The following is a 24,497-nucleotide window of genomic DNA, read 5'->3' as shown; positions in this document are numbered from 1 at the left end:
AAACAGCATGACACTGAGTTTGTGGTAACGAGAGCCAGAAGGCAGCCTTTTGCTGTCACCAAGCATCACTCAGACCCCTTGCTGCAGTTTGAGGCTGCGTCTTTCGAGAGGAATGTGGAAAAATGTTAGACAGACACTCATGTAAGACCGACAAGTTCTACCTTCCACAATACGTAGATTTCAGTATTTCCAGCTCCGTTCTACTGAGTTACCCTGGTCCAGGCCATCGTCATCTGTCAGTCGGACTACGGCAACAGCCTTGTGACTGGTCTCCCTGCTTCTACCCCGACCCACACGGATTTGTCTCAACTGTGCGGCCAGAATGATCCTGTTAAAGCAGTGGGTTTCTCTTGCGTTCAGAGCCCTCTAATAACTTCATCTTACTCGGAAAAAGCCAGAATGTTTACAAAAATCTTACAAGGCTCTTCACTGCGCTCACCCACCCCCAGCTTGTGTCATCACCCTCTCCTTCACTCTGGCTTGCTCCAGCCACGCTGGTCCTTCTGGCAGTTTCTTTAACATCCCAGGTTCACGCCTGCCCCAGGCCCTTTGCACTTGCAGTATCCTCTGCCTGGAATTGTCCTCTTTCTGATATCTGCATGGCTCAATCCCTTGCCTTCTTCAAGCTTTGCTGAAACTTATCCAGATTCCAACTGGTTTTTATCATTTCTGTTACCACCACTCTGGCCCAGGCCTTCACTAGCTCCCACATGGATAATACTGCAGCCCCAGCCAGGCCCCTTTCTTCCTGCCCTGCCCTATTTTTCTCCACAGCATTTAGCACCTTTGAACATACTATGTATTTTAGTTACTTACGTATTTCTCTTATCTCCTTCCCCTCAACCGTAAGTCCCAAGATGGCAGATTTAGACACTATTTTTTCCCCTAATGTCCAGAAGAGTGCCTGGCTCACATTTGTCATTCAATAAATATTTTTTGAATGAAAGAAAAAAGCAGTAGAAACAGAATTTATACAGAAATGTTACCTAAACGGAGATAAGCAAAGGAATATGTAAGTCTCTAATAGATGAATCCAGAGCCTAGAAATATGTGGACAGACTAAGGTACCAAATACAAAATGCTTCAACTTCGAATGTGAAAACAGGCCTCAAACTGCTGTACGAGAGACTCAGGGTGGACAGGGGGAACCTGCTGTTAAGTTATTCAGCAGAAGGTTGTAAGACAAAGCCGTGGGGTCGCCATGCCATGGAGGTCTGGAAAACAGGTGAAACTCGCTCTCCGGAGGCAGAGTGCTAGATGAGAAAGCTCTGTGCTGCTCTGCTCGGGGCCTAAGGTGCGCACCTCCCCAGAAGCCAACGTCACTCACTGAACAGCAGAGCCCCGTGCGCTTGCAGAGGGAAAACACATGGACTGACACTAGTCTAGGAACCGCCGGCTGGAAAGCCTGCTGCTAGAGTCTGGGCTGAGCCAGGCTCCTGAAATCTGTCAGAACGCCTTGGGGGAGATGAAGCCTCAGGTGGGTAGAGTGGCGGCTCTCAGTGTCGGCTGGTTGCAGGTGGCATCGGCCAGAAGGCTTTAAAAATACTAATGCCCAGGGCCAGTTAAATCAGAACGCACTCCAGGCGTAAAGTTTCTTTTTAAAGGTGACCAGGTCACCCCAACGTGCAGCTGAGGCTGAGACCTGTTTCCCGAGAAACATCTTGCTTCCTCTTCTTGTGATTGAAAAGTAAACCTACAAACCAGGTGCGGCCTTACGGGGAAGTCAGAGCTTTATCTGTGCCTGCAAAGCGGAGTCTCCTTACTTAAGACGGCTTCAAGACTCTGTGAACTCACGTTGTAACACCCCATCTTCGGTTAGAGGCGCCTCACCTCCCACCTCGCCCGGATCACCGCGTCAGGACGGACGGGCTCCCGCGCGGCTGCCCCGCGGGACGAGCCTGCGCTGCGCGTTCGGCAGGGTCGGCGTCCTGGACCGCAGCCGCAGGGCCCTGCCCCGGGAGCCCGTGGCCGGTCTGTTCGGCCGCGGCCCGAGCTCGACACCCGGCCCGGCCGCTCCGGCCGCCCCCTCGCCCCTGGGCTCCCGTCTGCGTGCCCGTGTCCCCCGACAGCGGCAGTTCCGCGCCCCAGGACGGCCGCGGGTCCCCCCCACCCCCACCCCGAGCGCCTTGGGAGGGCAGATGACGCTTCGCACACCGGAACTGCAGTTCTCCCGGGGAACACTTTCGCTCGGCAGGTGTCCCATTTCCGAGTGACAGTGGGCGCGGCTGTGACTCGCAGAGGCCTCCGTGCAAGTGAAGGAAAGCCCGTCCCGCCAAGCGGAGCTGCGGGCTCCCGCGCGCAGCGCCGGGCACCTCGCTCGTGCGCGCGACTCGGCCCGAACGCGCCCGGCGCCCCCGCGGGGCTGCTCGCCCTGCCCGGGGCACACGGTGGTGCCGGAGGAGCGCAGCCAGGCGACCCGTCTTTAGAGCCAGCTATTCTCGTAACGTAAGTCACTAATCTAAGATTTCATGGGCAACAGGACTGGAAATTACGCTTCTTGACTTAATCCAGGAGTTAGCAAGGAAGGGTGTCAGTCTACGGAAGGGATCCCCAAAGCCCGGAGTGCGGCTGCTTACAGTTTCTATTACCTTCATTGGAACGTCAGAGACGCTTTCTTTGAGACTTACTGTGTTCAGAGCATCCCATGTTAAGAGATGTTCTGTCAGTTTTCTCTTTGCTTTTCCACTGGCATTGGTTACTAACTCTGGCTGTAAAGATCAGCTTTCCGGCCTCTCGGTCAAACACTTAATAACGTTAAAGAACTGTAAGGGTAGAATCTACTTCGTCCAACAGCTAAATGAGAGCGCAGCTGGTCCAGCGGCCTGTTGTACGTCCGTATTTTTAATACAAAATTTGTAATTTATTATTTGGCGATGAAAGATACCACATGGGTTCAGTTTTTATATCGAAGGCTTAGTTTTAGAAAGGTAATGAAGATTTCTTTAATCTTCTTCCCAGGTGATTCTAACATAAAAATAGTGATGCCGCTTAGGAATAATCTTTCTAAAAATGAGAACATAGCTGTCTCTTTCTAAAGTACAGTGTTTCTGCTCCCTTCCCCACTTCCACTAAGTAAATGACTTAGCTGGACTATGTGATGTTGAGATGGGGAATAACTATCTTAAAATGTTGTAGAGGTTGCACATGTTCTTTTTGGATTATATTCTAAAAACAAATCTATTTTAAAACAGGTTTCATTCCAGGGGTCCGAGCAAACACACCCAAATAGATTAATTAATATATCAGAGCCTTATGCTGTTTTCAGACACCATACTTACACTCTTATGATGTCACACGATTAATTCTGATTCAGTTTTGAATATGTCAACAGGAAGAGGGCTGGCAGAAACATAAAAATTCTCAGCAAACTAATTCTGAGACTCAAGCAGTTCCATGACCAGAAACGCTAGTTCAGCCAAACAGCAGTGCAGCCAAAGAGTATCAGGGAACACCGCCGTTTCCAAGATTTGTGGTTTCCCTACATAAGGGACCTATTCTGCTCTTATGTGGATGCGGCACAAGGGGGCCTTTTAAAAGTATGGTATATTTCAATTAAAAAAATCTCAATACAGCTGAGTAAATGTAAAGATGCTCTCAGTCAGACACACATTCTGAGAGGTTCCATACAGATGTCTGCTGCTTAACAGTCACAACACACCTTACTGCCTCACCTAAAACATTCTCCTTTTTGCATGTAAAATACTCTAGTATGAAACAGTCCTTTGTGCATGGCTCCAGTTTGGGTCTAAAACTGTTTTCCCTTCTATTGAAAAATAAGTCTTCTGAAAATCTCGCAGAATCAGAGAGTCACCAAACCAAGCATCTCTTTTCTAAACCGCGATGGCCGCTGCCGACTGAGCTCCCTGGGCAGACCGCTCACAACGCTGGGGATGGTTCATGTCCCTTCTGATGGCACTGACATGTCAGCAGCATTTTAATACAAAACTTAAAGGTAATTCGTGCAAATTCTCTTCTCTATGAAGCGACTCCAGTTTTGTGCATGTAGGGTGAAAAGAAATCCTGAGTCCAAAGCAATACATGCCAGCAACAAAACTGCTAAAGACCTTCCTGCTACTGCCTCGGGCTGCATTTTACCTTGTCTAGCGCCTGAACTCTCAGAACGCTCAGCTTAGTCATAAGTAGGCACATTAATCTAAAAAGTGAAAATGAAAGTAAGTTACCTCTACTCACCATTTTGTTCAACATGGTGCAAATTTTACAGCCAGAAAGACCTGGGGTTAAAATCTAGTTCTTTGGCAACCTCTTTAAATTATGCACACTTAGAAAAGTGCCTGCAGTAAATATGACAATTATCAACCTCATTATTTAATTAAGAAAGTATTAGCGAGGCTTCTCTCCTGGGAAGCTTCTGGATTCTGAAAAAATCCCATTTAATGTATGTTCCTCTGTATCGACTTTTCATAGAATATGCTGCAAAGTATCCCCAAATTGTGGAATCTTCTTTAAAACATTTCGTAATTTTTTTTCCTTACCTCAGGATAGGCCAGTTTCTTCAAATCAGCCACCTCCAATTACATGTTTTATCTCTGTCGCATGGATGTACTGAAACAAAACCCCAAGAAAATGCCAAACTACCCCGATTCTTTAACCAGATATCTGGAAATACAAAGTCCCAGATATGCAAATCTGTTAGACCCTGTGCCCCCCAGACTACGTGGCTCCCGAAGTTCCTAGGCACCTAGCATCTCCGGAGCTTGACCCAGAGTTTGGAGGAAGCCTCAACAGCTAAGACCAGCAAAGATGAGGTCAGTGGAGGAGTTCCTGAAGAACAAGTGCCCAGCCCTCCCCAACCACCTTCAGAGGCTAGCCCTGCCAGCGTGAAATCACACCACTGTGGAAAGGCTGTTCCTCTGCCCGCTGCCGTCCACAAGCACCCCTACCTTCGTGGGGTCTGCAGCACGGTCGCTGCTGTAGCTGCGGGGCCCACATGTCCCCTTAAGGGAGACTCCCGGCAGCCAGGTCGTGGCCTCCATGAGCAGTCACCCACACGGCCCTCATGCCGCATCTCCCTTGTGAGGGGCCCCTCTGGCCCTGCGCCCTTTGTGGCCTGAGCTGGGATGGCAACATCACGGCAGGAGGGATCGCTTATGGTCCCCTGATGTCCTGTGTCTCCTTTTCTACACGACAGTGCGTGTTCTAGGTCTCTTGAACAGGCGTGACCATGTGGCCTGGTCCTAGCCAGTGAAACAGAAATAGAAAAGATGTATTCAACACTGTGTTGTGTCCTTAAGGAAAGGAGCTTGCCCTCAACATGCCTTCACCTCATTTCTGCCCTGGGATGTAGGCTTAGTGTTAATCGTCTTCAGTTAGACCAGCCAGGGATGCATGATAGCAATGGTGGAGCATGAAGACTCGAGGCGGCTGAACCCTTGACATCACAGACACACATGATCAGGTTCCCATTAGTATGAGAAAGAATAATGTCCTTTCTTATTTAAGCCACTATTAGGAGGAGGCAGAGACAGTTCAAATGCTATCTCTGACAGCATCTGAACTCACAACCCTTAGCCACATGTGGCAGTGCTCCCATCGGAGTAGGTGAATGCGTCCAGCTGGGGAGTATGAGAAGCCAGAAGATACACACGTGTATTTTCCAGGCACATTGACTTTACTCAAAGTGTCACACTGAAACCAATAAGGACATAGTTTCATGTGCTTTTTAGAGTTAAAATACAAGGTATTAAGTGAAATTTGGTACTTCACATGGTACACTTCTAGCTCTATTCCAGGTTCCTGAAATAAGCAGAAAATCTCTTCCATCCTAAGGGAGGCTCTGATGGAAAGCTGGAGATGCACTGGCTGCAGAAAAGACATCTGGCTGGAAGTCCAAGGTTCTAGGCCCAACTCCACTTCCGATTACACGAGACAAGCCCTGCTGCCCTGCTGCTCTTCAGGTCTGTAAAGCAGACACACGTCTGCATGCCCAGTCCATGCACTGTCACGCCTACGTGCACACTGCTGGGCTGCCTGGGAGGTAAAGACGACCTACACGTGCTCTGGGAAGGCAGTGTGGTGCCGGAGCTGTAACCCAGGAACAAGGACACCCATGTGGAAGCCCTCTTGCTGTCGCTCCGTCAGGCCAGGGGTCTGCCTCTGCCTTTGCTGCTCCCTCCTCTTGGATCTCTCTCTCCTCAGACTGGTTGGCTCCTTCCCCTCCTCCAGTCTCTGCCTTATAAGCTACGTTTTTAATCGTTTCTCTTTCCAGATATATCAGTGCTTGCAAATGTTTCCGTTCTCCTGTGGTAATGCTGCCCCTTGGCTTTGCCACACGTGTATTTGTTTACCCTGCTCCACCTGTCACAGAGGACGCCCTGAAGGACAATGCCTGGTTTCCAGCCTCCTCAAAGGAGAATAGGTCTGGTGGTGGTTTGCACCCAGTATGGTCTTGAATTAAAAACACATGGTTGATCTCAAGGGACTATCTGGCCACACCTCCAGGCAAGACCACACTCAACCAGGGCAGAGAGCCCCAACCCCGTTCAATTGTTGAAACCTTCCGAAGACCCAGTGAAAATTCTGTGAACTTTTGAAAATTGTGGAAAGCCTAACGCCTTGATGTCAAAAGATTCTTAGTTGAAACGTCCCAGTTCTTTCCATTTTCCCACATAGGTTCACTTTTTCAATGCTCTAATCTTTTGTGATGGTCTCCCGACTCTGCCAAGCTTTTTGTCTTCCTGTTTATCTGTGTAGTCCTAAATTAGACTGCAGGAGTTAGCGTGGCAGTGAGAGATTCCCAGAGGTTCCTTTTCTTTCAGTGCAGCCTATTGCGTGCTTTTAAGATTTACTGATACATTGCCTTACAGAAGAAAAATTGTTCCAAGCTTGTTTGTATAACTTGCAACCTCCTCCCAGAAAGAAATTAATGTTACTGACACAATGCTTAATTAATTGATTCTCATGAACTTTACTGACATTAAGAAATTCTGGTAAATTAGTTACCAGCCAGACAATTGATGAGCTGTCAATCAAGAGTTTAGTAGCCTTTAAGCAAATATTATTTTCTTTTGATGTTGAATCTAGTGCTTTTCTAACCATTCTTTGAATTCATCTACTAGAGAGATTTTCTTTTATGGGAAACTTGTTATAAAACTTTGGTACATGCTAACAACAAAACTGTCCTTTGGAGGTAGGTAATTAGGTTTGCTTATTTCCTTATTTTATTTTATTTATTTAATGGAGGTACTGGGGATTGAACCCAGGACCTCGTGTAAGCTAAGCATGCACTCTACCACTGAGCTCTACCCTTTCCCCCAAAGTTGTCTTTTTTTTAGTGAAGGAATCAGTTAAGTTGTTCTATACAGGGAGAGATAGTAAATAATTAGGCCTTACAGGTCATATCTGGTATATGTTGCATATTCTTGAAAAATTTTTTTAAACAACCCTTCAAAAATGTAAAAATCAACCTCAGCAAGCGGGCCATACAAAAACAGGCTGCAGATCCAAACTACGTGGGCCACATTTGCCAATTTCGGTAGTGATGGTCCTTGGAGGGCCCGTGGGGACGAGCGCACCTCACAGGAGCAGCCTCTGGCTCAAGGAAACGTGTGACGTTCACACTGTTCAGATCCCTTTCTTCGCTTCTTGAGCCTCAGGCTTTTTGCTGATTCATGACAATCTGAGCACTAGAATGTCAAAGTCTAGTAGCCATCTGCAAGCATGCTTGTTCTACTGGGCATCTACATCATCTACAATGATCTACTATCTACTCTGAGAGCTTGGAGAACGGTTTGGGCCCCAAGAACTGGTTAAACTTGAGGTTGGAGTTAAAGCAGAACCCTTCCCCAGGATGAGATTAGAGTTATTTTGACATCTGAGTGACATAAAGGACCCCCAGGAAGGGAAGTCAAGTGTAAAAGCCAAAGTTGCTGTCCCATGTTTGAGAACTCCCATGACCAGTGTTTTGCATTTGACCCACTCCACGGCCAAATGTTTGTTATATTACTAAGAAAAACTAAAGCCCTTAAAAAGGGTGAGCAACTATGCATTGTTTAAAAAAAGAAAGTATCCAAAACTTGGAAGCGAGGCAAAGGGAAGGCAGAATATCCTTTTACTGTTACACTGAAAAGTCATTTCCAGGGCCCATCCAAGGATAACTTAGAAAAATATACTCTTCTTTGACTTGCTAATTACTACTGATTACCTTCCATACTTGTAGATTCTCTGTTAGGCAGAAGAGAGAACCCAAAACATTTCTTTTTTATTGTGTAGTTTGTATCTAACCATGCAATGTTCCTCTAACATTCTTTCTTCAAATAGTTCCAGGAATGCCCTTTAAACCAAACGCTTTTCCATCTTGCTGGCTCCTCCGTCCAGGAGGTGAATAGCCCTTTGACATGTTCACTCTATACTCACTTCAGTCATGTTTATCTTTTAGAAAATTATCCTTTGACAGCACTCACAGAAGTCTCGTTACCTTGTGTTTTGCTTATGGCTGGTTTGTGCATATATCTGCACTCATATTTGCGTTTGCCTAACAGTTAGAATTGCAGGTAGGACTGGCTCAGTGGTTTTCTGTATATCTTCCTGTTTCTGTAAGTGGTTACTTACAGTGTTCTGTGCTGTTCTGGTCTGTTCTGTTTTGTTGGTCAGTGAGCTCTTTGGGCACCTATTAGACCGAAGCTTCTCACTTGCTTAAGAGTACCTCTACGAATGAAGGCTCAGTGGTCACGGAGTTTGTCCTTTGTATGCTAGGAAAACAGCTCCTTAAATAGATTCACTTTGAAGTGAAGGGAGAAGGGGAAATCTGCGTGGGTGACTTCATAAGGGTGTGTGGGAAAGAGTTAAGGGAAATTTCTGCCCGGCCTTGGTCTGATAGTGAATCCAAACAATAGTTCTAAATAGACCAAAACAGATGGAATCTGCAGTTTATAAAGATAGTCCCTCCACTTTCACCCTGGGCAGAAGAGTAGTGCCTGAAAGAACGCTGACTGGGGCAAGGTGTTTTACTGTGAAAAGCTCCTCTGCCTCTTTCCAGAGGGAAATTAGCAAGACTGTAAAAACTCAAATGAGTGAATTCACATATTCCAAGCAGAAGGTAATAAACACACAATCTAGAATAAACGAATATGAAAAATGTCCACCATTCCCCACTGCCCATAACAAAAAGAGTTAAAAACCGCACAAAAGGAAGTTTGGAGGTAACAGGAGGTACCACAGGTCACCAAGGACAAGGGACCCCCAAGTGTGCAAACAGCTTTCCGGTTAGCCTTCAGCAGCACGTTCTATATTTCTTAACCAGAACTTTTAATTCACAGCAACTTAGTAGTACTTTAAAAGTACTTTGTGAACTACAACTGAATTATATAAAAATTCAAAGTTCAGTTGGTATTCCTGATAATGAGGAGTTCTTGGACAAATTAAACCCTTTTGTTAAATTTTGTTTAAAAGACAGTTAAGTGTCTTAACCCTGATTTTCTTCTAGTTTGGGGAGATGATGTAAAAATTACTCCTCATTGATATCAAAATGTTAAAGAGATATGATATGACCCAGCAATTCCACTTCCACACATATTTATCCAAGAGAAATGAAAACACATGTCCACACAAAAACTTACACACGAATGCTTATAGGAGCGTCACGCCTCAGAGCCCAAAGGTGGAAACAACCTGACGTTCTATCAACTGATGAATGGATAAAGAAAATACGGCATATCCACATAATGGAAAATTATTTGTCAATTAAAAGGAATGGTGCACTGATACCTGCCACCGTGTGGATGGATCTCAAACATATGCTACGTGGAAGAAGCCAGTCACAAAGGACCACCTACTTTATGACACCATTTATACGAAGTGTCCAGAATAGGCAAATATTTAGAGACAGGGGCTAGATTAGTGGCTACCCAGAGCTTGGGAGGAGAGGAGGGTATGGTAGAGAGTGACAGCTCATGGGTGCAGGCTTTTTTTTGGGGGGGGAGGGGTGATGAAAATATTCTAAAATAGATTATAACAGTTGCATAATTCTGTAATTATACCAAAAACCAATAAATTACGCACTTTAATCAAATAAATGGTATAGTATGTAAATTATACCTCAGTAAAGCTGTTACCAAGGATTTTAGTTCATGCCTGGCTGATCTGTTCTCCGACAGGATGCCTGTTTTAATCCTTATATGTGTCTCATTAGTTAGATAATTACTTACACTAAAAATGTACGTCTTTGTAGAAATGTTCAGCAACACTGATTGGAACTAGTGCCAGTTTACCTGACGGCTGTTGTGCTGCTGCAGCGATGTGAAACCATGGAGTGTCATATTCCCCTGGTATGTTTTCAATATGAACTATGATTATATGATTCTTAAGTGGCAATGTAAATTGTAATTCAAGATAATTAATATTAAGACCTAGGGCTAATATTAAAATCAGATAATTAGTGAGTAATCTTTGGCAAATACTATCATATGATAGTTTTAACCTACGCATCATATCTAAACATAAACATAATTTGTCCTTCATAATATTAAAGAAGACTATAATCGTTGTCTTATGTTGATAAAGTTAACTTTATTTTAAAAGCTACGGTCCAACCCTTTAAATACCACCACCCACCACCGCTTAGCTTATGTGACTTGTATGATAGATAACATGCAATGAGACAAAACGAACTATTTTTATTACCTTAGCAGAACAGATAACTGCAACTAAGGAAAAAATGGTTTTGAGATGGTCTTTTCTCAATATGAGGCTGCAAAATTATTTACTTTCCATATATTCTGCCTAGTTGACGAAAGGTACTTTTTCACTCACCCAAACCAAGTGTGTTCTTTCAGAGGGGCAATTAGCCTTCCTGCTTTTGTGCTGCTTTTCGGTATTTCAAAATTATAAATAATTGAAAGCAAAAATAGTAAGAGATTTCTGGCCTGTAGAGAATTAAAATGCTGAGATTTCTTACACATTTTATAATTCGTTGTGGGTAACAAGCCGGCCGCCAGCATGGCCTTCTCTTATCACTGGGCGCCAGTATTCTTATCTGACAACATTTTAAAATGTTGCTTTGAGATCGTTTCAAATTTGGAGCAATTAAAAAAGGAGCAGTTTTCTATCACCCAAAACATGTCTGAGACATACTAGACAGCCTCTAGGTAGCACCAAGGGTTTGCTCCCTCTCCCGTAAGCCAGGATGTGGCACTCACAAGAAAAAGAGATGCTAGAGATAATTAGTTTTAATTTATTTGCTCCTTAAATTTCTTAATTAGGTCAACAGTAGGCTGTTCTGTTTATTGCAGTCACATTATGGGGAAAGCTCTCAAACAAAAAAAAAAGAGTTGATAGGTAAAATGTTGTTAATTGTGATAATGTCATTAGATACCCTTTCAGGATAAGTAAAATCATCTTCAAATTCAGGTACAAGGGCTGACTGAAATAGTGACTGTCAGCAGATTTACTTCTAAGATTTTGTTCATAAATTTTAAATACCCACCTGTCAGTTAGAGATTAGTGTGGCATTTATCTGTAGTTGTTGCTTTGTAGATTCCTTAAGATATGGAATCCTAATTTCAAACACAAAGTCTGTAAGGAGAGAGACTTTTACTTCTTCCTTACCAACCTTCAAGTCCAATATTTTTTCATCCTCTTGCACCAGCTAGCCTCCTGTATGATGCTGAATGAGGATGAGGCTTGTCCTTGGAGCTAATCAGCTAACCACTAGCTGTTAGCCAAGAGTCTAGTGACCTCAAACCCACATTTTTTATCTAGTCTAACAATGATACCTAATTATCCACTATGCTTATAAAATATCCCTGGTAAGGATGAAATTTTTAACCGACCTACCAGAAGTCTTTTCTCTTACATGTAAGACTAAAAATAAAATAAACCTTTAACACATATTTATAAATGATCTTTCCAAAAACGTTTCATAAAGCCTCCTCAGTCTACTAGCTATCCACTGCCATCTCCTCAGGGTCCATTTAACTTTTACCCTAATGGCATAGAGTTAGTCTTTCTCTTGCACTTCATTCATCTATTCATTCAACAAATATTTACTGATCCTTTGCTACGTACTAGGTACTGCTCTAAACACTGGTGATACAGAAATGGACCCAAAGCTGACAAAAATGTAGCATATTTGTACAGCTGGCTCATTTGTTTTTCATCAGGTATAACCCTATACTTCCCTCAAGTGAATTTCATTGCTCAGTTATGACAATTTCCTTTCATTTTTTTTTTTTATTTTGTCAAGTTCATGCCCAGTCCTTGCTTTGGCACTTTGCTGCTCTGTCCATCATGGGGCCACTCACAGAAACATCAGATACATGTTACGCCATCCAGATCCTTAGGTGAGATGCTCAAACACTCAGCTCAGATCCGAACCCTAGACACACCACCCCCGGCTCTCCTCAGCTTCAGCCACGTTCTGGCTGCAGGGACCCACACGGCTGGGCATGAGCCAGAACGATGCTCTGTGTGCTGCACAGCGTCTCCTGACTTTGCTGATAAGGACACTGCCCTGGACCCTGCTAACGTCAAAGGGGATAATACAAATTGGCCTGACCGTGTCTTCCTAATGAAGCTATTCTCACAGCTTTTTTAAAAAGTCAAGGTGTTGTTAGCTAAATAATCCCCTACAGCATTTTTTTCAGAAGTTGGATTTATAGGTTATAACTTTCCCATTAAACAAAGATATTTGAACTTGTTTCTAATTTTTGTAACTCTCTAAGGTATTTGATAAAGTAGTTAACTAATTTTTATTGATTTGATAAGTTCTTCATGTATACAGGAAGAACACAGAACCCATGAGTTTTCATATACTTAACTTATTTAGTGACTTTTATCTGGGGTTTATTTTGATGTCCTGACTTCGTATTTTATATAATACTTGCTCCTAATTTCCAACTATATATAGAAATATTTCTATGCAGGTATGTCATGACCCTATTAAGAAGGATAACTTCTAATTACACTCTCAAATTTCATTTCTAGAATGTAAAATAATAGAAGGGGAAATGGATACACTCTAAGACGGTAGGTTAGAAACTTTACTGTAAAATACGTCATTAAATATTTATTGCACAACTCTTTCGTGAGTGGCTCTGCCCGGGCACTGGGCAGGGGCTGTGGATACAGAAGTAAACAAGACGGTTATGTCCTGGATGGCCTCCATCTCTATGAGACTTTCACTGCAGGTAAAATCAAACAGAAAAAATGCTGAAAAATAAAGATATTTCTGGAGGTTTGAGGGTAAAGGAAAGGGAAAAGAGCAATATGGTTAAAGTAAAGCTGGAGGAGAAGAGGATTTTGGGGGGAAGGGAGCATGCCAAGGATGACAGCCTCCAAATGCTGAAGGAAACCAATGCAAAAGGAAGCCAAGCTCTTCTAAACCCTTACAGCTCCGAGAGGGGACACCAGAAGCCCGGGCTAACACTCCCTGGGGGACTGGAGCAGGGACCCGCATGTGAGAAGCTAAGAATGATCTCAGAAGCCCCACCCTCCCCAACAACTACTTGTTATGAGCTAAAATCTCGTTGATAGGGAACACAGTGTTTCATAATTATAAATAACTAGCTTAAAATGCAAACCCTCTAATGAATACAAAGTAATTTATACTCATGAATAATTGACCTGTCACAAGAATGAATGGTTATTATCAGAGCCTTCCCAGCATAACAGAAGTGAGTAAATGAAAGATGTTGAGCATTTAAAATTTGGGGAGGGCTTCCCATCCCAGAAACAAAAGACTGCAGGTAGAGGAGGCTTTGGATAACTTTGTGAATTTAACAATCTTGCCATGGTGAAACTGGGACAATTGAAAGCTCCATAGTTTTTACAAATGTATTTCAGTTTAAGATCCAATGAAGTTGCTTTTTTATAAAGGAAAAAAAAGGGCAATCTAATTGCAGATAATTTGTTAATGAAGGTATCATCTGCATTCATATATACATACATATTGACTATCCTTCATGTCTTTTAGTTCCATATGGCTCTTTTGTGATTTTCAAACACAATCTAGAATCATGCTACATCATGTATTCTCAATAGGGGGGCAATCTTGTCTCCGTCAAAAATTGGGTCGGAGGGGGAGGAGGGTAAAAGAATCTTCCGGTGTGTAGCCTGCCAACAGGTAACAGCACACAAACAGATACACAGAGTGTCTGTGGCGTTACAACGTATCTGAAAAAGGAGGGGAGGGACGGCAACAGTGAACTAAAGGCTAAGATGCGCCCCTCACTCCCGCCGGGCCCGGGGCGTGTTTATCCCACCGCCGGCCTTGCTCTTCCTCCCCGCCCCGCCCCAGCGTGGGCTGAGCACCTGTCCCTCTGAGTTCTTAGAAGGGTTCTTGGAAGAGCATATCCCTCTCCTGGATTCCTCTGACCCAAAATGCTTCAGTCATCGGGGGGCATTTTCAGTTATTTCTCTAAGCTCTAAATTATTTTTCTTAAAACTGATTTTTGAATTTTGCCTGTCTTCTCTTTTCTCTTCTTAGCTCTGTTCATTCTCTGAATACAACCATTTCTCCCCTGACTGCCACTCAGAGGCTGTCGAAACATACTTTAAAGGGACACTCATCCAACCCCAGCAAAGGGTCTCAGATTCACTCACAGAACTTGTGATGGTGTGTTACCCTTCCACGTAGATAGGCCAGGTTCTTTCTGTTTGTTTCACGCCTGGGATTGGAAAAGAGCTTAGTAATTCTCTACCTTTTAATACTTCCAGGAAATTTTCAATGTATTCCTGCCAAACTATCTATTTGAAGCAAAGCTCTAAGAACCCCTCCTGCCCAAGCGCTGGGAACAAACAGGAATATGTTAACATTCCAGATGTCTGAGGCTGCACTAACCTCTCCCCTCTCTGCCCATCTGACCCCACCCTCCCTGTCCTAGTTCTGCGGTCTGGGAAGGACCCACCTCTAGCAGCTGCACACAGTGTCCCAGTCCTGCTCCACGTCTTCTCCCTCCTCCTGTTTATCTTCTTCTGTCTCTCCTATCTGTGGTGAGACTGCCTGGGTCTTCTCCCTGTGCTGACTCTCTCACGAGGTCACTTCTGGTTGTGCTGTCCGTACTGTGCCAAGGTTGGTCTTATCTTCCACCAAAGAGGTCGAGACCCTCTTTGCCTATTACCTCGACCTTCTCTCTAAGGCAGGTGCAGGTATCCTCACTTTTCAAAAGCGCCCCTTACACCATTTCACTTTTATGAAAGACCCACATTTGGTACCTGCTCTCACTGACTGAAAGAAATCCAAAAGGATTTTTGCTTTTACAAAGAAAGGCAAGGGCAAAAAGCCGTGTCCGGCACTGGTTTTGCAGGGAGCAGGTACAGAGAGGCAGCGCGCACCCAGAGCACAGCAAGAGCAGCCGCAAGAGTGGCAGGGCCTGGCTCCCTCCCCTCCCAGCATCAAGCCCCCGTAACTCCGACAGTACCTGTGCTTTTTCTCCGTTTATTTTGTGCATCCATTAGTAAGACGTGCCCTAAGGTTAACTGCTTCTTTAAGCCGTTTCAGCTTAGGTAAGTTTCTGTAGTAACTCGAATTAGGGCGAGCAGGGAAACCTGCATTCCTTTCCCTCAGGTAAATTATATTCCCAATTAACGAAATCCATCTGGACCGTTACCCCATCTAAAATGTTAAACTACTCAAATACTGTTGACGTGATCAATATGTTTGCAACCTAATGAGGTTATTATACCACCACGGGAACAATTTATCAATGAAACATAGCTATCCCACATGGAACCTAATGGCCAAGGCTTTGTTTAGGAACTGCGGCCTGCCAGTAAATTAAATGCCAGTTAAATGGGCAAAGAAGGCTGGGAGGAACAAGTCCCAGAAAAAAAGAGGGAGGCACCACAAGCCATCATGTAACAGAGACAAGCAACCTGGGCATCTTTCCTGATTATTGCAAGAACCTCTCTCTAAACATCTGACTCATCCTTCATTCAGGAAACTGAAGCCATCTATGTTTCATACAAAGCAAAGAATATGAAGAAATAGAAAAATGTCCCTGTCCTCAAAGAGTTTACAGTCTATTGTAGAATATTACCTGAGCAAATAACGGAAAAAGTAAAAAATAAATAAATAAATAAAAGTATTAGGGGTACATGTTGTTTGAATTATAAGTGAACCGACAATAATTTTAAAGGGAAGGTCTATGGGCTCAGGAAGGAGGTAGCATTTAGACTGGGCCTTGAAGGAGAGGCAGAATTCCAGCTGGTGGAGGCTCAGTTAAGGGGGAGGTGTGTGGTGGGGAGATACCTGGATTGTCATGGTGCTCTGAGTGATAAGCAAGGCTGAGCTATCAGGAGAGGCAGAAAACAGGAAAGCGTCTTTGCCAAAAAATACAAATTCCAACCCATTGAAATATGGCTAATAATATTCTAAACAATGTGCAGAGTGGAACAAAGGAAACACTACATAAGGTGAATAAATGCTTTTAAGTCAAGACCATAAAAAAAAAAAGTGATTCACACATTAAAGATGCTAAAACCAGATAAGACCTTTGTATAAAGAGTGAATCACTGACAGCGCTGACTAATGGCTGCATGTGTGTAAAACACACAGATATAAAACGAAGGGGGCACATCTCAGGGACAGAGTGTGCGCGTAGCATGCACGGTGCCTCCGTTACAATGAGCACATGAACAAATAAACCTCATCTCCCCCCAAAAGCAAACCCTAAAAATAAATAAACAAGTAAAAGGGTTAAGAAACAAACGTAAAATGAAGCAGAAACTTCACCAGTGCTAGAATACAGTGGTCCTGCCGTCTATGAAGCACCTCCCAGGCGACAGGAGCTGTCCTCGTCGCTGCACTTAACCCACACGACAGTCCGGCTGGGAGGGCTTCATTGATACACACACGATACACACAAAGAGAGTGGGGCTCAGAGAAGTTCAGTTAGTTGGCACTTGTACTGTGCAGTTACCCCGTGCCAATCTAGAATGACTTATATTTTAAGAGAAATGAAGGGAATTCAAAGATACCCGCACAGCGATGTCACCTCCTTGGTTGCAATATGCTTTCATGAGCGACCCAGCCCTGGAGATACAGCCAGTGCTCCAGGCACTGAGCATCAGGTCTTTGGGAGAGTGTGCTGCAGCCCGCGAGGCGGCGGCGTCGTGCGGGTGAGGGCCGCTGATGGGCACAAGTGAAATGTTCATTTGGTTAAGCCCTGAATCAGTAATTTAATAGAGCTCAGCGGGAAGAATGGGGGTTTGGGAAGCAGATGGCGCTGACTCCAAATTTGAATCCTGCTGTTTACTCGTCACATGGAAACCCTAGCCGGGCGACTTTACTTCCTTGACCTCCATTTCCTCATACTGTCGTGACAAGTTAACAAAAAATTTATGTAGGAAAGAAAAAAGAAGCAACTCTGGATGACAGAAAAGTAAGTGATTAAGGCCAAAGGGGCACTAACTTAGCTGCACCGTCTTGGGTACGTCACAAAACTTTGAGCCTCCCTCTTCCATGAGTGTGAACGGCTGGCCATCTACCTTCAGGGGCTGTTGTCAGATTCTGAGATAATGTGCGTGAGGCCCCTAGAGCAACAAGACTGTTTTATAGTGACGCAACACGTTAAATTATTAACACAATGCTTGGCAAAATAAGGATGAGTTTCTACCCTATTTCTCTTTAAACCTGGGCCTTATTATAAAGTTATTGGTAACTACAACTTAAAAATACTACAGACTATTAAAAAACCATAACAATTTGATAAAAATTTGATACTTTGGAGTTTAAAATATTGTGAATTTGTATTGTTTTTAAAAGATAAATGTCATATAAGTGAAAAATCATTCATTCTTTTCTCTTACAGTTCCTAAATTTTTTTTTAATTTAAAGCATTCCCTTCTAAAAAAGCATTCCATTACGTGCCTAGTCAATCTGAAAAATAAGAAATTAGTATCATTAACAACCGCTTTGATAATTTCATTAAAAAGAAAGCTGTTAAACATGCTCGCTATCTCTGATCTGATGGTTGGGTCAGTGGGCCTTATCTGTGGTCAGTCTGTTACGTGAACCACAGAGGTATCCATCTTTGCAAAGCTGCTCCCCACCTCTCCCTCAAAAGCGAACAAACTGACCTAAAGAGAGTATTTAATCACTCAAGGAAAGCAAATCAGGGTTACATCCCTGGTCGTCCCTATTGAAGCAAGTCACAGAAATGCAAATATCCAGATGAGAGTTGTATACGTCTAATCTGTTACCTGTGTCCACATACCCCACACACGGTTTATGAACCTGAGCAAATTTTGTGAAGTTCAGCTTACATTTGGGGTTTACATAAATCATTAAAACAATAAAGAAAGGTAATGGGAAAACATATAAAGCTAATTTCCTCTGGCGATTTTTCAGTGTTGTGCCACCCAAGAGGTGACCACTTGTCCTCCTCTTTCACCTGGATGGCATCTTAATGACCTGTCCGTGAAGAAGCCTCGCGCAGCCTTAGGAACCCACCACACACCTGCCCGGAAACGCGGCTGCATCTCCTACACTATGGAGGGCCTGGAAGAAGTGTGCGACTGCCATTCCCTTCACCTGTTCCTCCCCCAGAAGCTGCAAGAAACAGTCATTCAAGCCTCCCTCCGCCCAGCGCCGGCCTCCCACACGGGGTGATTGGTTCTTATTTTCTTTTTTACTTTAAGGAGGATGGGCACTTGAAAGTGCTTCCTAACTGGTTTGTTGGGAGTTTCACAAGCTTAAAAAGAATTTAAAAGCGAAGTTTGGCCCTAAGCCTCTGAAATTCTGTCCTGGGATGTGGGTAGCGTCTGAGCACTAGACGCTGGGCACGGGCGAGGTCTCGAAGCGGCCGGAATGGATGTACCCTGGCGGGCGTGGGGTGGGGGAGGGAAGACCCGGCCGAGGGCGAAGAGAAAGGAGTCAGCGCCCGCAGAGCACATCCCAAGGCTCCTGAGCTGCTAACTGCATCCCTAACCAGCTCGTTGCTGAGAGCCAGCCGGAAAGGGAAAGGCCGGCGCGGCCGCGTTCGGGTCCGAGGCAGCGGTCCTGGCCTCAGCGGCCGGCCTGGGCACCTGGCCGTGGGGCCCGCGCGATCCGGCGAAACCCTCTCTCCCCTCGGGTCCTGCCAGGGAGCACATACCGCCCTCTTCGGAGACCTTCCAATTCCTTTCTCTCCCCACAAGTGCCAACTTCAGGGGCTCGGGGGCGGCAAGGGGAGAGCAGACCAGAAGGGGCAGGCCCTGGGGTCTCGGGGGGCTTTAAGGTCGGAAAGAACGGCCATCGCCCCCAGAGTGGCCCCGTTTCCGCCTGGTCCCATCCACCACCTCCTCTCCAAGTCCGCAGAACCCGCCGCGCTGCGCTTGGCGCCAGACTGGGGACCCTCGCCCGACGCTGGGGCTGGCGTGGCGTGGGGTGGGTTGGGTAGGGTTGGCGGGTCCCCGAGCCCCAGCAGCGGATGGCTCCCGGGACCACGTTCCGCCTGCCCGAAAGCCGGGAGAAGGCAGGGGCGCGAACGAGGCGGGGCGAGTCTCGGCTCCGGCGCACCTAGCGGACCGAGCCCTGGGTCCTCGGCGGGCCGCCCCTCTCCGCCCCATCCCTGCGCGGTCCCCGCCCTTACCTCCGGGCGCGAGGGTGCCGGCAGCGGAGGCTGCTGGGGAGCGGCGAGCTGTCCCCCGGCCGCGCTCAGCGGCGGCCAGCGACAGCGGGGTCGCCCGCGGGGCCGCTGCTCATGGCTCGTCGCTGCCGGAGCACTGCGGCCGCGGCCACGGCGGCCCCCTCCTCCTAGTCCTCTTCGCGGGCTCCGAGCCGGGACGCAGCTAACGCCCCGGCCCCGCAGCCCTCCTCCCCTCCGCCTCCCCGGTCGCGGACGGAGCCGCCTCCAGCGCCGCCCCGCGCGCAGCCCGGCCAGCGGCCGCCAGCGCCGCCCAGCGCCCGGCCCCGGGGTCGCCGCGCCGCCCGCCGGCCCGCTGTGACGCAGGCCGCCGGGCCCGGGAACTTCCTCCCCTGCGGAGACCACCCCGCGCCGCGGCCGCCGCCCGCCGCCCGCCGCCGGGGGCTTCCTTCAGGGCGAGGAGGGAGACCTCCCGCCGCTCCCCGGCGGGGCCGCCCCCGCCAGCGAGACGCCCACCTGGCGGCCTCTGCGCGGGGAGGCGGCTGGGCCCGGTACCTGCCCCCATCCCCAGCGGCGCGCGGAGAGGCCGAGGCTTCCCCGCGCCCGGCGCCGCTGCGCGACCGCGGCTCCTCCCCTGGAGCGGGGAGCAGCCGCCACCAAAAATAGCCCTTCTGGGAACTCCTCGCGAGGACCGGAGTCGGGATGGAGAAAACCCCTCCGTTATCATTCCTCCTCCCACTTAGGAACAGAAGGGTGGGAGGGGGTGGTGGGGCACACTGAGGAACTCGGAAGGCAAAGCCAAAAGCCAGTGTTCCTGGACCACAAAGCCCACGAGCCCCCTGACACCCGAGCCTGCTCTCCCGCAGGAACCCCGGCGTTCCCGGACCCCGACAGCCCGGCTCCTGGATCTCTCGGCAGCAGGCCCGGGGGTGCTGAAATTGAGTGCTCCGCGTGCAGTTTCGTACTGTGCGTGAAGGAGGTGACCGTGCACGTCAAAGCCACCTGTTGTTTAAAGAGTACGGGAGAGGGCTTCCCCCACCTTTTTAAAAGTTGATCTGAACCATGCTTGTCTTCTCCGATTTCCCTACCCAATTTCAGGATGAAAAAGTGAACTCTGCCTTCTTGAAAGCTGACAGTAATCGGTATGGAAAATCTTCTGCCCAGTGGAAAAGTATACAGACAAGATAACTAAGTAATATGGGGTCTTTTGGGATTGCTTACCGATATTAACTCTTTTAGGAGCACCCCAAATTAAACTGTTGCTCTGTCCTGGAAGTCAGGACAAGATGGGTGTATGCCAGTAGAGCAACGTAGACAACTGTCTTTCACGAGCTGGTTTGTTTTTACACAGAAAGCCTTAGGAAAGCAGGCGTCTCCTTTACCCCATTTTTATTTCCAAGCCAAAATGAAAATTTGTCCAAAAGCTGTTCTCTTGGGCTTTTACCTGATTTTTCCCATGTTCCTCCCACAAACCACTACCCTTTTTCCAATTCCAGTGCTGTTGCTGAGGCCCAGAAGACTACCCGAAATCCTCTTGGGCCTTAGGAGATGAGCCTACCACCAGCCACATCTAGGGTAGGATCTTCCTTCTGGACAGTAGGTGGGAAAGTTCCTGGGGAAAAGGCAGAGGCTGTCTAGCAATTTGCTAAAAAATGCAAGTACCTTGCAAGCCACCAGGTAGTACCTAAGGTAAGCTCCAGCCCTAAGTACCTTTCCTGGATGTAAACACTCAGTGAGGCGAGTACGACGGGTACACACGTCCTGTGAAGGGCCCTCTTCTCCAGGTGCTGTCTGAGTGCACCTCCATCCTCCGTGTGCCCTTGGCATCCTCGCCTCAAGCTTCGGCATCCCTGAAATGCTTCCTCACTACCCGCTGTCAGGGAACCATGATCCGAGAGCTTGGACTCAGGTGAGCCGGGCATAATCCCCGCTCTTCCTGTGTAAGTGTAAGGAAGTTACGGCTACTTTTTTTCCCCATCAGCAATATGAGTATTAAACGACAGGGTGCTGTGAGAATCAAATAAGCTCTTACACCACCAAGAACAGGGCCAAGCACGTTACAAGTGCTCAGGAAATGGGAGCTGTCGTGCCTGCTACTACTGTTCATTGACTTGAGAACAAAAGGACCAGGAACAGCAATGAGGTTTGGAAATGGATCTGAATCCCTGCAGGTTGAGTCCCTCCCCACCCCGCCCCCCACGGCTGCTTAAATTGCAATACTTTTGTCTGCTCTGTGCCTGCTTTGTAGCAGGGTGAACTGGACAGTTCTGCTTGCAGTCTGATGAGTCCCACGCACACTTAAGTCTGAGAGGCGCAAGTCTGAAAATCACTATGTCACCCTGCTTAGGACTCCTTTGCTTATTGTACAGAATGTAAGCCTCAAGTCTAGTCACCTCACCTCAGTCAACCTAACTGAAATCAAGACGCACGCTCACCAAGCCTTCTGTAAAGCACGAGGTAAATCAGCAATCAATCAGCCAGCTTCTGTGAATGCTGGACCCCGAGGGTCTCAAAGAGGAATGAGGCTTATTGCCTGATTCAAGGTATTGATGGACCGTGGGAGAGGGGATCTGTCATGCGCTTGAAGCATATAAACTGTTTTGAACTAAATGTGGTCGAAGTTAAGAGAAAGGCGAGGGCGCCTTGGGCCGGAGCCACCATCGTGATCTTTCACTCAGTACCCAGTTCTTTAGGCCGAAGTTTGGCGTTCTGGATGGCTTCCAGGGTGAGTTCCCACACTTAGACTCCACACAGTTACAAGTTATCCATGTGCTGGCTGACAACAAGGAGCAGGAGTAGGTCTTTCTGGGCCACGCCTGACCTCGGCAAGAAATTTGGAATGATGTAGATCTGGGCTCAAATTCTGGGCTCGCCGCTCACTAGCTGCATGACGCGGAGTTTCTTGCTCTTTGAACCCTGAGCTCCCCATCCATCTGTCGGAATAGCAGTACCTTCTTTGTTAAGGTTCTAGGGAGGCTTAGACAGAATTTCTGCAACCCCTTTGGGGGCGGGTGTGCAAATGGTGATTATATCACAGGATCTAGTTAGTTACAGGAGAAAAGTCCAGCCTATACCATTCCTTTAAGGCTTATTTCAGAAGTCGCCTTCTCTGTGGGGCTCTGCAGGCTCCAGGCAAATGTGACCCTCTCTTCCTTGTGCTCCCGCAGCACTGTTTTTCCAAAGCTCTGTTTCAGCACTTAGCATGCCACTTATCCCTGTGCGTTTGCTTCACTTCTGCATCTTTAGTCATTTCTACATCAGCACCCGGCACAGAGCCTGGCATTAAATTTTGAAAGAATGAGTTTTAAAATGTTTCAATTTCTTGTACTGGTTTTGAATTTCAGTATAATTTGTATTAAACTGTAGGCGCTAAGACCTGAACCCCATTGCTCATAGTTTACGCTAAAATCATGTATTATGCATATGTGTCTGCGTAAACCTTGATTTCTCAATGCTGGGCTTATTCTTTAAGACCAACCTGCTATACTTGTTTTGTTTTGTATGTGATGTCAGTTGATCCTGCCCAGTAATAGTGAAAGTAGAATCTAAACTCTAAACTAGAACCGCCAGCAGGATTTTGCCCGGCATTCTCTCCCCACCCTGTGCACATCCGCTCCCCAGACCGTTTCTGGGCTTTGTGGGAAGGATCCTGAGCTAATGGGAAACGTTGTTTCAAGTGTCAGCTCTTAACACTGTTGCAACCATTAGCATTTTCTGAATTAATAGCTGCAAGATAAAATCCACCTTGAGCAACAGTTTTGAAAGTCTCGACTCTGTGCCATTAAAAATACTAGGACAGGGGAAACCTTCCCTAGAAAATGCGCTGTGAGCAGGAAGTTGCCCAAGAGGCAATTTGGTCACATGTGGTCTTGACCCTGAAGTGGCAGTAAGATCTGTGCCAGAGGAGAGGGTAGTGGTGCTGAGGACTTAAAAATAGGTTTCTAGAAAACTTTGGGTCAAGTTATTCTAAAATCAGTCCTGTATAGTTTATACATCTCCCTCAACACATACACACAAAAGACAGAAATTCTGAGATATTCCTTGGAAATAACAACAATGAACAGCACTTGCTGGGTACGTGCTACGAGCTACGTACGCATGAGCTTTAGATGGATGGTCTCAACTGGTCGCCACCGCCATCCGCTAGCAGGCAGTGTTACTCTCTCCTAGTGGCAGAGGAGAAAGCTGAGGCACGCCGTAGTCCAGGAACTAACTAAAGGTCCCCTGACCGAAGAGTGGCAGAGTCAGGGTTTGGACCCGGGTGAGTCTATTTCAGAGCATCTCAGGCCTAACCACTACTCAGTCACATGGGAAAGGAATCTTTGTTTTTAAATTGTATCCTTCAAGTATCCTCAGTTAGGTTGATGATGTCCTTTTTCAGTAGTTTCTGAAATTGCATTCATTTGTGCTTTTCCCAATAGTATACTCATGCCCGACATGTGCCTTCCTGGGGTGACTTTACAGCTTGCTCTTTAATTGAAAAGTCTGTTATGACTGAAAGCAAACTTAATGAAAGATCATGAAGTGTCTATGGCTCTGATTTTAGGCAAAATGAAATATACCAGGCCAAGAGCCTTGTTCTTAGAACTCTGTATAAATGGACCAATGATTACTAAGTGACTTTCACGTGGTAGATGCGTAGTATAAACTCAAAGTGAAACATGCGTGTGGCGTTCTCAGGAGCGACCTTCTGCGCCTAAACACCACTGGTGTGACTGTTACTACATTTCGTTTGCTTGCTACCATTTATTGAGCGCTTACAGCCACTGACCTAGGAACTTTCCACGCGTTAACTCATTAATTAAGTCTACAAATGACTGGCTCTAGCCATGAAGTAGATTATTCTAAAGATAATGAAACACTCTTAAGAGGTTTAGAGCTTCCTTATTTATTAAAAAGAAATACATTAAGATTTACCTTCTAAGGAAGGTAACTCGTTTTTCCCCCCAGGACTCAACATTTTCAGTCTTAACACCA

The 24,497-nt window shown here is 46.3% G+C and overlaps 1 protein-coding gene across 3 annotated transcripts in view; it reads right to left on the bottom strand.

Annotated features, from left to right (window-relative positions):
* The window catches only part of LRRC8C (leucine rich repeat containing 8 VRAC subunit C), a 68,328-nt gene extending 48,573 nt beyond the window's left edge, over window positions 1-19,755 (bottom strand). For all 3 annotated transcript variants that reach the window (XM_064488676.1, XM_031457538.2, XM_031457539.2), the window contains exon 1: window positions 19,527-19,755. The gene's annotated coding sequence lies outside the window, so the exon portion shown is untranslated. The remainder of the gene's footprint in view (window positions 1-19,526) is intronic.
* Window positions 19,756-24,497: the final 4,742 nt, after the last annotated feature.

This window comes from Camelus dromedarius, chromosome 9 (assembly GCF_036321535.1).
Source record: "Camelus dromedarius isolate mCamDro1 chromosome 9, mCamDro1.pat, whole genome shotgun sequence".
Classification (NCBI taxonomy): Eukaryota; Metazoa; Chordata; class Mammalia; order Artiodactyla; family Camelidae; genus Camelus; species Camelus dromedarius.
This window is presented reverse-complemented; position numbering and strand designations above follow the sequence as displayed.